Raw genomic sequence first — 13111 nt, 5'->3', positions numbered from 1 at the left:
GAATCACTGGCCTGGGCCAACCCGAGGAGGGAAAACAGGAGTGAATAAGGTACCTCCCCAGAAAGGAATAAGCGTGACCACAAGGAACAAAGATGGCAGCACGTTGGAGACCCTGGGGGACCAGGAGGTCTGCGGTGTCTTTCCATCTGGGCGGGGCCTTTTTAGCTTAATGCTTCTGAAATGGGGTCCTGATTGACTTCGTAAATCGAAGTTTAGGATACGCTTGCCCCCATTTTATTGATAGATGAGAAGTGGGAAGGTGCTCACCTTAACAAATTTATCTAAAGACAGAAAGTATTTTAGATTTTAATCTTTTTTTTTTTTTTTTGTCTTTTTAGGGCCACACCTGAGGCATATGGAGGTTTCCCAGGTTAGGGGTCCAAACAGAGCTGTAGCCACTGGCCTACATCACAGCCACAGCAACACCAGATCCCAGCCACGTCTGCGACCTACCCCACAGCTCACAGGAATGCCAGATCCTTAACCCACTGAGTGAAGCCAGGGATTCAACCTGCGTCCTCATGGATGCCAGTCAGATTTGTTTCCAATGAGCCACAATGGGAACTCCTAGAATTTACTCTAACGGATAAAACCAAGCCAGCAAACAGCTCACCTGCTTCCTTGTTCGGACTTCTTCCTTGAGGTTTGTTTATTTGCGCAGAAGCATGATGCTTGATTTAATTAGGAGTATCTAAATACTACCTAGGGCTAAAGAGATCATCCCCAATTTACCATTTTAGGATGTAAGGTGATCGTGCGTATCTGGTCCTGGGCTCGGCTCTTTTACAGGTTGTCATCAAGCTGGAAAACATCATCCACTTTAATCTCCATTTAAAAATGTGTTTGATAGATTATTCATTCCATTTTACAGATTAAGAGACTGAGGCGCCAGAGTTTAAGTAACTTGGCTGTGGCACAGAGCACAGAGCAAGTAGGTGGCTGCCCATGACTTGGACTTGGGTTTTTGGTGAGCCTGACAGCCTTGCTTCTTCCCACCATCCGTGGTAGAGAGGGTCTCCCCTTAGGTTCCAGGAGGAAACAAGTACCTGCTACCTGGGCTGAGCTGACCAGCAGCAGTGCCCAGCCCCTTGCTGACCACACTGTCGCAGCAGCATTAGCTGTCTGTGTAAAGAAAAAGATGGTCAGGACAGCACAAGGCATACTGCTGCCGCATCTCGCCATCTCAAGTGGGTGGGTGATGCCTGGTCCTCTGCCCGTCATGACTCTAAGGAGAGGACAAGCATAAGAAGTCTGGCACACCCAGCTTACGCTCCTTAAACATCACGTCTCACGCAAGGAACCAGGAGACATCGTGTCTTATCAAAGAGCAAAAACGTACTTGGTCACTACGGGGATTCTGACAGAAGGACTCAGAAGTCAACTTGAATGAGCCCCCACGTGGCAAAGATAATAACTGCAATGAATTGAAACATCAAATATGCTTTAAAAAGCCATCGTTCGCAGTGATGCAACAACCTAAGCCTTACTGGTCACCTTTGTTGGACACCAAGGAATCAACATATAGTCTTGAGAAAACTGATACACAAAGAGAAATCCACCACTTACCCGGTCTGTTCTGCATGATCTGAACCAAAGCCATCCATGATGAGGGCACAGTCTCTTTACAGAAGTATTTCCCGCTCATACACAGAAAAAGAACTGTGGCGTACCGCTATTTTGCACCTGCTCCGTGTTAATGAATCCGGGCCATGATCAGATAGATAATTTGCACTTCACCAAGCCTATAACTCTAAACTCCCAACAGGAATTACAGGGATAGGAAAACATGCCAAACAATACTACCAGAAGCCAACAGTAAAATCAAAACTGAGGGAACTCCTCCAGGGCCAAAGCCTCCCGTTTATTCAACAGCAGCAGAAAGAATATCTGGATCACAAGCGACATAAGAGAAACATCAATATACCACGATGTATGATCTAAATCTCGGTTGTGATGAAAACAAACTCTAAAAAAAAAAAAAAATGTACAAGGAATTCCTGCTGTGGCTCAAAGGGATCTGCCGCCTCTCTGCAGCGCCAGGATGCATGTTCGACCCCTGAGGCTCAGAGCTGACCCCTGGCCTGGGAACGCCATATGCCGCAGGGCAGCCAGAAAAATAAAAGCTTACAAAACAGCCAGGAAACTGTGAACGCCGACTAAATATGTGATATCCAGGAATATTAAGGGATTAATGCTAATCACTTGGCTCGTATAGGATAAGAGTATTATGCCTCTCTTAAGTACATAATCAAGTATTCAGATGCAAGGAGAAGGTTTGGGTTCAATAACACTGAAGAAAGTATAGTTGAAACAAGCTTGCCCAGGTATGATAATTACAGTTGTGGACGATATGCACGAATAAATAATGATCCAGCAGGGTCAGGTACTATTTTCTCCCTATAGGTTTGAAAATTTCAATAACAAAAAGGTTTTCAAAGAGCTCGAGAACCCCTCTAAAACAGCTCGTTGTCCCCTTCCAAACTCGGCAACAGACGATATTTACTGATCCTATAAAAGAGAACACATGCAGTCTAGGCCTCATTTGCAAATTCCATTTTCTCCAGCTTCAAAGAGGACCCGTTACCCTCAGGAGACTTCCATGAGGCCACCTGGCAATGTCTGCGTTGGCGTCCCGTGTGTCTTTACATTGACACAAATTTTAGAGACACAGACCACCTCAAATGATCAGACTTGGGGGTCTTTTCAGAAAAGGGGTCCCCCACTTGGTTGAAACTTGGTTCTGGCGCTGGAGCTGCGTCCATTGGTTGTTAGGCGGGCGACTAGACCAGGCCGAAAAGGCCTAAAGCTCCCCCGTGTGGCCAGTACAGGTTAAAACAAGCCATGCCTTTTTTTTTTTTTCCCGTTTTTAAAATTTTTAGTGAAATACAGTTGATTTACAATGTTGTGATAATTTCCTCTGTACAACAAAGTGATTCAGTTATAAATGTATACACATCCATTCTCTTTCAGATTCTTTTCCCGCATTATCACCAAATGCTAGTAGAGGACCCTGTGCTGCACAGCAGGTGCCCTTTGGCCAGTCTTTCCATGTACCCGAGCGTGCCTATGCCAGTCCCAAATCCCGAGTCCATCCCTCTCCACCCACCTGTCCCATTTGGTGATAACCATGTTTGTTTTCAAAGGCTGTGAGTCTGTTTCTGTTCTGCCAGTAAGTTCATTTGTATCCTTTTTTAAATTCCACATACCAGTAATATCATATTTGTCTTTCCCTGTCTGAAAAAAGAATGAAATAATGCTATTTTCAGCCACATGAATGAATCTAGAGATTATCATACTAAGGCCATGCCTTTTTTAATGCGTAAAAGTGGCTGGATGCCTCCTTAACCCCTTTCTGTTTTAAGGCAGCAGATACAGCCAGAGATCTTATAAGGGCACTCACTTTGCCACGTCTGCTACACGCTTAAATGTTAATCCAGGTCTCCCATCCTAATCATAATCAAAAATAAATTACCTTTTCTTGGAAGAGAACAACAATCCAACAATCTTCAATCACGGTGTTTCTAAAAAGTTGGGATGTTCTGTGTGTTTAGGATCCGCCTCAGCTTCTGCAAATGCCTTTGGGGATTTCCACTAAACCCTTTGGCATATGAAAGGGTGTAGACACTTTGTTCCGCTTTATGGTGAATTATTAGTGGGTCCAAATAGAGAAGAATCCTAAAAAATAAAAACGCAAAGGATCTGACTTTCTCCTGGAGGGCACTCCATTCCCGTCAATGAGTGGGGCAGCCTCGGGCAGAATCAGGAGCACAGCCTGGGAATTAACAGGAAAGAAACTGGCCCCTTTGGAGTCAGTCCCCACGGCAGCTCCAGGGCCCTATGTTTCCGCCTGTGTGGTACAGCAGGGACATGGCTCGCCTAGGAACACGTGGCAGAGTGGACATGCCAGCCCGGCTTGCCTCACCCCAGGCACGTCCTGTCTGCATTTACTGCCTGGGAAGCTCACCTTGACCGTAAGGCCTTGAGCAGGTTATGCCATTTTGCCTCCATTCTGCAAAATTAGGGCATTAGGCTAGAGGATCATTCCCTTCTAAGACCAAACCTTTACCATTTCTCTAAAGATTGAAACTGAAGAGCTCCTGCCATGGCAGAGTGTGTTACGAATGCAACTGCAGTGGCTCAGGTTGCTGTGGAGGCCCAGGTTTGATCCCTGGCCTGGCACCGTGGGTTAAGGATCCAGCATTGTTGCAGCTGTGGTGTCATAGGTCGCAGCTGGGCTGGGAATCAATCCCTGGCCCCGGGGAACTCCCATGTGCCATGAGTGCAGCTATAAGAAAAAGAAAAAAGAAAAGAAAAGAAAAGAAAAAAGATACCAAAAGGTGCTTAGAACCTAAGATTAGGAAAAGCCTGTTCGGTAGCCACTTTCCTAGTTTTGCGACCAGTGCCAAAATTCTGACCATACACATGCCAAACAGTGAATGTTGGCCCTCCCAACACTTGTTCCTTGGGTTTTCCCGATGCTCCCACGCCATCCCAGCCCCCTGCTATTTCACCTCCCCAGGCTTGCGATGTTCCCTTGGCCATTGCAGACGTCGTGTTCTCTGCCTTGGATTCACTTAGTAAATACTGACATGGTTAATGCTGGGATGAGCAGCACTGGTCGTGGGTTGTGGGCGCCGCCAGGTCCCCCTAGGGCTGTCACGCTTATTCCCCAAATGCTGTGTGTTGGAGGGCTGTGAGTAACACACATTCTTTGTTCAACCAAACTTGAGTCAGGCTCCTAGGCTCCTCTGTGCACTTCCTTATAAAACCCAGTTTTAGCAAGAATCCCCAGATCTGGAGCATACATATGCTCATTTTCCACGAGCTGGAAACCCACTTCTGAGATGTGTCCCAAGAAACTCTCATGGACCGGTTCTCAAGGACACTGGGATTTTCATCCCAGGGTTATTTGCAGTCATGGAAAGTTGGAAGCCCCCAGAGGTCCGTCGGAGAATAGATAATATGAAAGATGCACTAGAAGCAATAACCCAAAGACAACTAAAGCAACATGGATGGTTGTTCAAACAGCAGGCGTGAAACAAGAGCTTCACAGAGTGTTAGTCACATTTTCTAGAAATTCATAAGCACCCTGAGCAGCACAGAAGTAAACCTGAGCCCCGCTCAGTCCACTTTTCGCCTTTAGAGAAGAGGGTACCTCCTCCAAGGACGCTCTGTGACAGTGCTTCTCATGGCCCCTCCTGGGGGGTAGACGAAGCATGCCCAGCCCCTGCTCTGAGAGCTAACTAGTAAAACAGTACAGATCTTTTCAAACATACCTTTGAAAAGCCTGCCACCTCCCAAGCAGAATCAGGAGAAACGAGGCTAAGAAATGAAAGGAATGACCAAACAGAGAAGAAAACAGACTCTCTCATGAGTTTGAAGACCTAAAGCCTTGAAATGTGGAAACGAGGTCAGGGCCCGGGATCTGTCTCCCATACCCTTCGGGGAGGGGAAGAGCCACTACAAGGGTCCAGCTGACTCAGGTGCCCTGGACTGTAGGTGACTTCTAAGGGTCATGGCCTCCCTGATCCCATACGATCAGCTGACAAAAGTGTTTCTGGCTGCAGGACTGTCACAGGCTTTGCTAAAGACTAATACCAGAGATTCTGTGTCTGCCATTGTTGTCTTCAGCATCTTGCTAATGGCAATCCTGCTTGCCCCCTCGCCCTTGCCAAGGATGAGACGGAATTTAGATTTACGGTATTGAGACCCCCCTGAGGGGCTGTGGCAGCTGCCCCCAGGGGCCAGGCTGTCTCCTCTGCGGCAATTGGAAACAACCCACCTTTGTCGGATTTTTCAGTCCCCGCCCCCAGGCCTTTCTCGGGGTCTTAGCGTTTTAGAACTTGACTTACTCACTTCAGTTTTCCAGCCAAGAACAAAGGCTGCTGGGCTCAGAACTGCGACTCAGCAAAGATGCCAGGCCTTTTTTCTTTCGCCCATCATTTAACCAACCAAATCGTTTAGAAAGATGTACTTGGGATAATTCTGCACGCTGGCGCTCCTTCCCTTGGAACATTCATCACATCGTGGGCACTTAATAAACAGTTATTGGCTGTTTATGCCTGATTTCGATTATTTTCCCATTTTCCATGTCTGTCCCAATTCAACTCTGCAAGTAAACCTCTTTCCCCCAAACACTGTAATTTTACTGCTTGGCCGTATCACCCCCTGTTCCCTGCCTTCCTTCTACCCTCGAGATGATCTGGAAATAATACACTGTTTTGTTTAACTTTCTTCCCCCTACTATGACTTTTTTTCTGATGCTTGGTGCATCGAGGGTGGACCATCTACGCCCTCTGTGATGGTGGAGCTGGATAAACTGAATTACATGGTGTCATTTGGGCCAACGTGACAATACGCACCTACGAATAAGAAGGTAAAAACTGAGGAAGATACCAGAACTTCTCACAAGAAAGTTCATGCGGGTTGGCAGTATCAGAACCATTGAGGAAGAACCAATGCTAAAATTCCCCAAGTTCATATGCACGTACGTACAGTGTGAGCCACTTTCTTCTAAACTTGCAAAACTTGCCATTTGCACTCAGCTTCTCTTTTCTTTCTTTTCACAGTTGCACCTGCAGCATATGGAAGGTCCCGGGCCAGCAATCAAATCGGAACTGCAGCTACCGACATACGCCGCAGCCACAGCAACACTGGATAGGAGCTGCGTATGGGACCTACCCTGTGGCTTGCAGCAACGCTGGATCCTTACTCCACTGAGCGAGGCCGGGGATCCAACCTGCGTCCTCAGGGAGCCAGTGCCGGTCCCGGGGCCACAGGGGATCCTCGTCAACGTTTTGATGAAGTTGATCTCCTGCCTCCCTGTTCCTTGGAGAATTCGCTTCTTCTTTTCTTTCTTTTGACTTCCGTGAGCCAGCTGTCCCTGCTGACTTCCCTGCTGACTAATCACCAGGATTTGGAGGTGATTCTGTTGGACTGTCCACAGCTTGCTCATGCGCTTTGCAGACCAGTGGCTGCTTGCAAACGTATATACATACAGCCGTTAATATCCCCCCAAAGCCACAGAGGGCTCCTGCTTGTCCCACCCTCTGCTCACCTACCCACCTGCAGGCGCAAGCCCACCCTGTCACTGCCTTCATTCTTCTTTGGCTCTGGTGGCCTGGTTCTGGGCCAGGCGCTCCTAGTCTCCCAAAGGCACGTCCGGAAGAGAGAGGGGAGAGGAGGACAGGGAGGAGTGATGACAGGAGAGAGGGAAGGGGGGCCCTCATCCCTCCCCTTCTCCGACCCCCACTTCAGGGCCGTCCTTGGCAGCAGCCCGAGGAAGAGGGAGGAAGGTAAATAGGAAAGACCCACAGCAGAAACTCCCCCCAGCCCCACTCTCTGCAGCCCCATCTGCCTGCCCCTCACTTACAGGTCGGGAGCCCTGCCCGGCCCAGCCCTCCCTGGGACCCTCAACCAGTGAACACGCCCGCCCCTCTGAGGAGTTCCATGCCCAGCACGGGTCGAGGGCGTCCTCTGGCTCTCAGTGCCCGTCTCCCAGCACAGTCTGCAAGGGGCCTTGTGGAACAAGGTGCTTTGTAAACAGGCACAATTTTTATTCGTCCTTAACTTCTGACATGCATCTTTTTACACTTCCATGCTCCCATTCTCCTGCTATTACAGCTATTGGAGTCCCTCCGTGTTAATTATTTACATTCGAAGGTGGGCTCCATCATTTTAACCATATTCCAGATTTCTGAAAACCAATTCTCTGAGGGAGTTCCCACTGTGGCTCAACAAAAACGAATCCTGCTAGTATCCATGAGGATGTAGGTTCGGTCCCTGGTCTCACTCAGTGGGTTAAGGATCCAGTGTTTTGGTGAGCTGTGGTGTAGGTCGCAGATGTGGCTAGATCCAGTGTTGCCGTGGCTGTGGTGTAGGTCGGCAGCTGCAGCTCTGATTTGACCCCCAGCCTGGGAACTTCCATGAAACTTCAGTGTAGCCAAGGAAAAAAACCTCTCTTTGCTATCTACATTTTTATAATAACATTTGGATAATTTTTTGGTTAATGTTCTTACTATTACAAATGTTCAAATTATCATACATATATGTATACATAAAACACAGTAATCTTCATATATATAAAATTTGCATATGTATATTCATACATATAAATGTGCAAATAACAATTTATGTATATTTCATACAATATATATTTTATATACATCTAATATTAAACATCACCCCCAAAATGACATGGAAAGACTGGAAGAAGGTATTAAATGACGGCTTAATACTATGGTATTAAACTATACTAAGGTATTAACTATGTTTAATACCATGATATTAAACTATACCAGGGTATGAACTGTTAGCTATGGGAGTAGAATTAGGGAGTACTTTCAAATCTTTTCTACTTTCTGTGATTTCCAAAGTTCTTGTTCATACACATAATACTTTTATAATTAGAAAAATAAAAATAAACATCCTCAAATGTTTTCATACATAAATGCCTATTAACAAGGAAATCCTGGTTAAAACAAATGAACTGGGGCACCTTTAGAAAAAAATTTTGCAAATTTGGATCTTTCAAACACAAGGATATCGATTGCTATCACAATGCTTTTAAATACGACAGGAATTTAGAAACTGTCGGAGCAGTCGGAAGCTATAATTAAGAGATTAAAGAAAAGCTATCTTTCCAGGGATTATCTGCAGTAAGAAAAAAAAGTCTATGAATTCTTAGAGAAACAAACCCTCTCTTGATGCATATCTCCAGTCATAGGAAGTGCCGCTGGAAGTCTGACATTCTTGGTGAATTTCCTGAGTTAAAGGCTCATGTACATTTCCACCATCTCTAAAATGCACATCATGTGTTTCTAACTCAAAATCCTCCACAGCACAGGACTTCCCATCGGCTTGGTTATATCTGTTTTCAGCCGAGCTGTGTTTGCGGCAGACAGTGAGAATAGGAGTGAGCAGAAATGAATCAGGAGACTGGCCCCTTGTTTCAGCCACATGACCAAGGACCCTGTCACTGTGGGTCTGTCAGTCCCCCACCCGGAGCCCCGGCTTCCTCGCCTGAAAATTGAGTCGCTGATACTGAACACCTCTGTGCGTTGCTGTGAGTCCCAAGCCTGCCTCGGGGAACCATCTGAACAGGCGACCTCTGATGAAGCCGTAACACCTCTGTCCTTCTCCTTGGAGAAGTGAACAGTTCTAGGGGGCCTGCAGAGGCCCAGAGAGCAGACAGCCCTCTCCGCAAGCTTTGGGAAAAAGCTTCAGAGCACAGAAATAAGAGGAGTCACAGGCGCTAAAGTCATGGGTACAGGGGGCTTTGGTGGATGCAACTGGAGGAACTGGAGAGAGGAAAAAGGTCCTTGAGGAACGTTTGCGCGTCTCCTTTCCCAAAGCCGTGGGCAGTTGAAGGAAGAAAGGGACAGCATTGCACCAAGCAGTCCCCGTTAAGACCAGCCGTGCGCGAGGGCAGGCCATGCTGTACAGGACAAGGACAGAGCAGGGGCTGGGGAGGCTCCTTGCTGGAGATCATAGAGATCGGCTCGGTGCAAACTATTGCGCATACGTAAACAACAAGGCCCTACTCTAGAGCACTGGGAACTATATGCACTATCCTGGGATAAATCATAATGGAAAAGAACATGAGAAGAATGTGTATATTCATTCTTTGCCGTGCTGCAGAAATTAATACAACATTGCAGTTACCCCCATGGCGCAATGGATTAAGAATCCAACTGCAGCACCTCGGGTCGCTTGGGAGGTGCAGGTTCAATCCCAGGACCAGGGCAGTGGGTTAAGAGATCCACAGTTGCCACAGCTGCGGGGCAGGTTGCAGGTGGAGCTCGGATTTGATCCCTGGCCTGGGAACTTCCATACGCTGCGGGTGCATAAAATTTTAAAAAAGAAAAGAAAGAAATTGGAGTTCCAGTTGTGACTCAGCAGGTAAAGAATCTGATATAGTGTCCTTGAGGATGTGGGTTCAATCCCTGGCTTGGTTCAGTGGGTTAAGGGTCCAGCATTGCCACAAGCCATGGTGGAGTTTGTAGATGTGGCTTCCATCCAGCATGGCTGTGGCTGTGGTGTAGGCTAGAAGCTGCAGCTCTGATTCGACCCCTAGCCTGAACTTCCATATGCCGTGGCGGGGCCACTAAAAAAAAAAAATGACTCAATAAAAAACAAAAACTTGAATTTTACAAAAATGAAATCATCAAAGAATGGCCTTTAATGGTTCTGCACATCTTCTTTCCAAACGTCAAGAAGGTGTGTAGAAAGAAAGAAATTAACACATCCTCTCAGGATGTGAGGAGTCCCAGGTTCATGGTCGTAGATGAAGATCCAGAGGTCCTATGCCTGGTTCCCCAGACGCTCTGCTAAAATATTGTGGGAAGAAAGCCACCAGTAGGGAGCTCTGGGACGTAGGTGGTGTGTATTTTCCCAGGTGCAAGATGGGATTAGAGCAAAGAGAAACGTGAAACCTTTCTATGGGGCACTCAGGGCTGGTCATGGCAGGGGCGTCCCAACCAAAGGGTTAAAAGGTGGCTATTATGTCTACAGAGCAAGACAAATCCCCAAACAACTGAGACCCTGTAGAGGATCGGATGCACATTAGGGCCTGCGGATGCCAAGCAACATCTTTCAAAGGAAAAATAAAGAGCTCGCAAACCAAATTCCCTCACTCACATTTCCTGAATATCCAACCCAGATGGCTAATTGGTGAGCCATTCCACAGCACCCCGGCTCCCTGCCCCTTTGACTTCCCTTTTGTTTATTTAAAGATGTCTTGAATAATCTCCCTCAGGAGGGGTTTTCTCCAACAAAATCAGCAGGATCAAGTAACAATCTCCCAGGCAAGGGGACAGAGAGACTGGGTAGAAAGGAGAACAAAAGCTTCAGCAAGGACCCCAAAAATGATTTGGGTAGAACAATGATTTTCAGTTCGTTCTAAATAAATTCTTATAGATTTATTTTCATGTATGTGACAAAGCAGTCTGGGATTCTTGCGTCCTGTTTGGTAACATGAAAAACTCTTTCATGATCACCCAAAATGCTTCTTAATTAATATCACAAATGTTATTGGAAATAGATGGTTGCTTTGAGACGAGCCCGCAATATTTCTAAATCTTGAATGGTGCTCTAAAATTTCCAAGAAAGAAAACTCCCTCACTCGTTCAAAGGACGGTGGTGGGATGTGTCTTTGGAAAGACTTGCTTTATCGCTGTTTCCGCCTCATTCTCATGGAGATAAAAGGCAGGCCCCCCATGTCCTCATTTGGCATCATGAAATGATGAAACTGTCTACAACTATTCTGTGACATAATGTAAAAAGCTCCTCTGAAAAGGAAAAGGAACATTTCTAGGGAAAAAATAAGAATAAACAAGGAAAAGCTGCATTTCTATAGAAAACAAACAAACTGGGACTTCCCTTGTGGCGCAGCAGGTTAAGGATCCTGCGTTGTCCCTGCAACAGCTCAGGTCACAGCTGTGGCGTGAACTTCCACAGGCGCAAAAATAAAAATGAAGAAATCAATCATTTTTTCCTCTGAAGACACTGGCCCTTTGCTCTAGATGCCTGCAGACAGGTTTTCACAGCTAAAATGATTAAAGCCCAAGCCACATGTTCAGTTCATGGGGACAGTAGAGGGGAAGCCAATTCCTAAGCAACGTGGGAAGCCAATTCCTAAGATAACGGAGCATCTGAGATGACCAGCCACACTGCTGACAGGGCGCATCCTTGAGGGTGAGACTAAGAGGGTCGTATGTTCCAGGGTTCTCTAAAGCTTCCACTTCTGCCCCATCGAATTACACTTCTTAAAGCCTAGAGTTGCTCCGAGCCTGGGCCACAGTGTCACCTGGGTGACAGAGGCAGCCTGGTCCAACTAGGACCCAGGAAGGGGGCAGGGGGCGGGCTCACAGGAGGACGAGCCTGCTGTGTCCTGGGAGGGCGGCCCAGTGGCTGCAGTTGAGAAAATGCTCTGAGCGCAGGGAAGCGGCCAGACCCCAGGTGGCCTCAGGAGTGTACTCGGGCAGGAGAAGCCATGGACTAGACTTGGGAAGAAACGGGAATGGAGTGTGAGCTCCGGAGACATGCCTCACCTTTCTCCCTCATGCCTCTGCCTTCCGAACACCACTTTCAGGATAAATTCAGAGGTGGCTCTGCCGTTCCCCCTAAGGAAAGATGGAAGGCAAGGTGGGTGACCCATGATTGCCTGGGCTGGCTGAAGTCACAGATATTATGAATGAAACACAGTATTAATTGTCAGTTGCTGGAGCAGGAGAACTCAGGGCAGCAACCCCTCCTGCCTGCATTTGCTGTCTACATTATTCAGTTGCTCCCCAATCTGAATTTTTTTCTTTGGCTGTGCCCACAGCAAGTGGAAGTTCCAGGGCCAGGGCCTGAACCCAAGCCACAGCAACCGGAGCCACAGCAATGACACTGCTAGATCCTTAACCTGGTGCACCACCAGGGGACCCCCCTAATTTGTATTTTTTAATTCCTAGTCACCGCGTGAACCTTTTAAAGAAGCTGACAATTTCAGGGCAAATGAATTTATGTTCGAGTCTTTTAAAAAATGTAGTGCTTTTATACTCTAGTTGATTTTTGGCAGCCAGACATCTTAGCATGTATTTTGCTTGTATTTTGCTACAGTGATTCTGAAGTTGAAAGCCGTTTTAATTTTTTTTTTCTTTTTATGGCCTCACCTGTGGCATATGGAAATCCCTAGACTAGGGGTCAAATCAGAGCTGCAACTGCTGGCCTATACCACAGCCACAGCAATATGTGATCTAAGATGCATTTGTGACCTATACCACAGCTGCCAGCAACACTGGATCCTTAACCCAATGATCGAGGCCAGGGATTGAATCTGCATCCTCGCAGAGACCATGTCAGGTCCTTAATCCACTGAGCCGCAGCAGGAACTCCCCAGAGCCTTTTTTGTCCTATATTTTCCAACTCAGGAGTACATTGATAAGAAAATTTGTTCATGGAGTTCCCGTTCTGGTGCAGTAGAGACGAATCCAACCAGGAACCATGAGGTTGCCATCCCTGGCCTCGCTCAGTGGGTTAAGGATCCAGCACTGCTGTGAGCTGTGGTGTAGGTCATAGACGTGGCTCGGATCTGGCGTTGCTGTGGCTGTGGTGCAGGCTGGCAGCT

The 13111-nt window shown here is 47.0% G+C and overlaps 1 long non-coding RNA gene across 2 annotated transcripts in view; it reads right to left on the bottom strand.

The window, feature by feature from the left end:
* Nucleotides 1-3675, bottom strand: part of LOC146395096 (uncharacterized) — a 75207-nt gene extending 71532 nt beyond the window's left edge. Inside the window, exon 1 of one of the 2 annotated variants that reach the window (XR_014834355.1) lies at nucleotides 3473-3675. This is a non-coding gene — a long non-coding RNA (uncharacterized LOC146395096). The remainder of the gene's footprint in view (nucleotides 1-3472) is intronic. The other variant, XR_014834356.1, reaches the window with a different exon arrangement.
* Nucleotides 3676-13111: the final 9436 nt, after the last annotated feature.

This window comes from Sus scrofa, chromosome 18, assembly GCF_054392235.1.
Source record: "Sus scrofa isolate SSC_HxYL_T2T_F1_AM1 chromosome 18, Sscrofa_HxYL_maternal_Yorkshire_Landrace_v2.0, whole genome shotgun sequence".
NCBI classification, from domain to species: domain Eukaryota; kingdom Metazoa; phylum Chordata; class Mammalia; order Artiodactyla; family Suidae; genus Sus; species Sus scrofa.
Note: the sequence above shows the minus strand (reverse complement) of the source record. Positions and strands in the feature narration are given on the sequence as shown.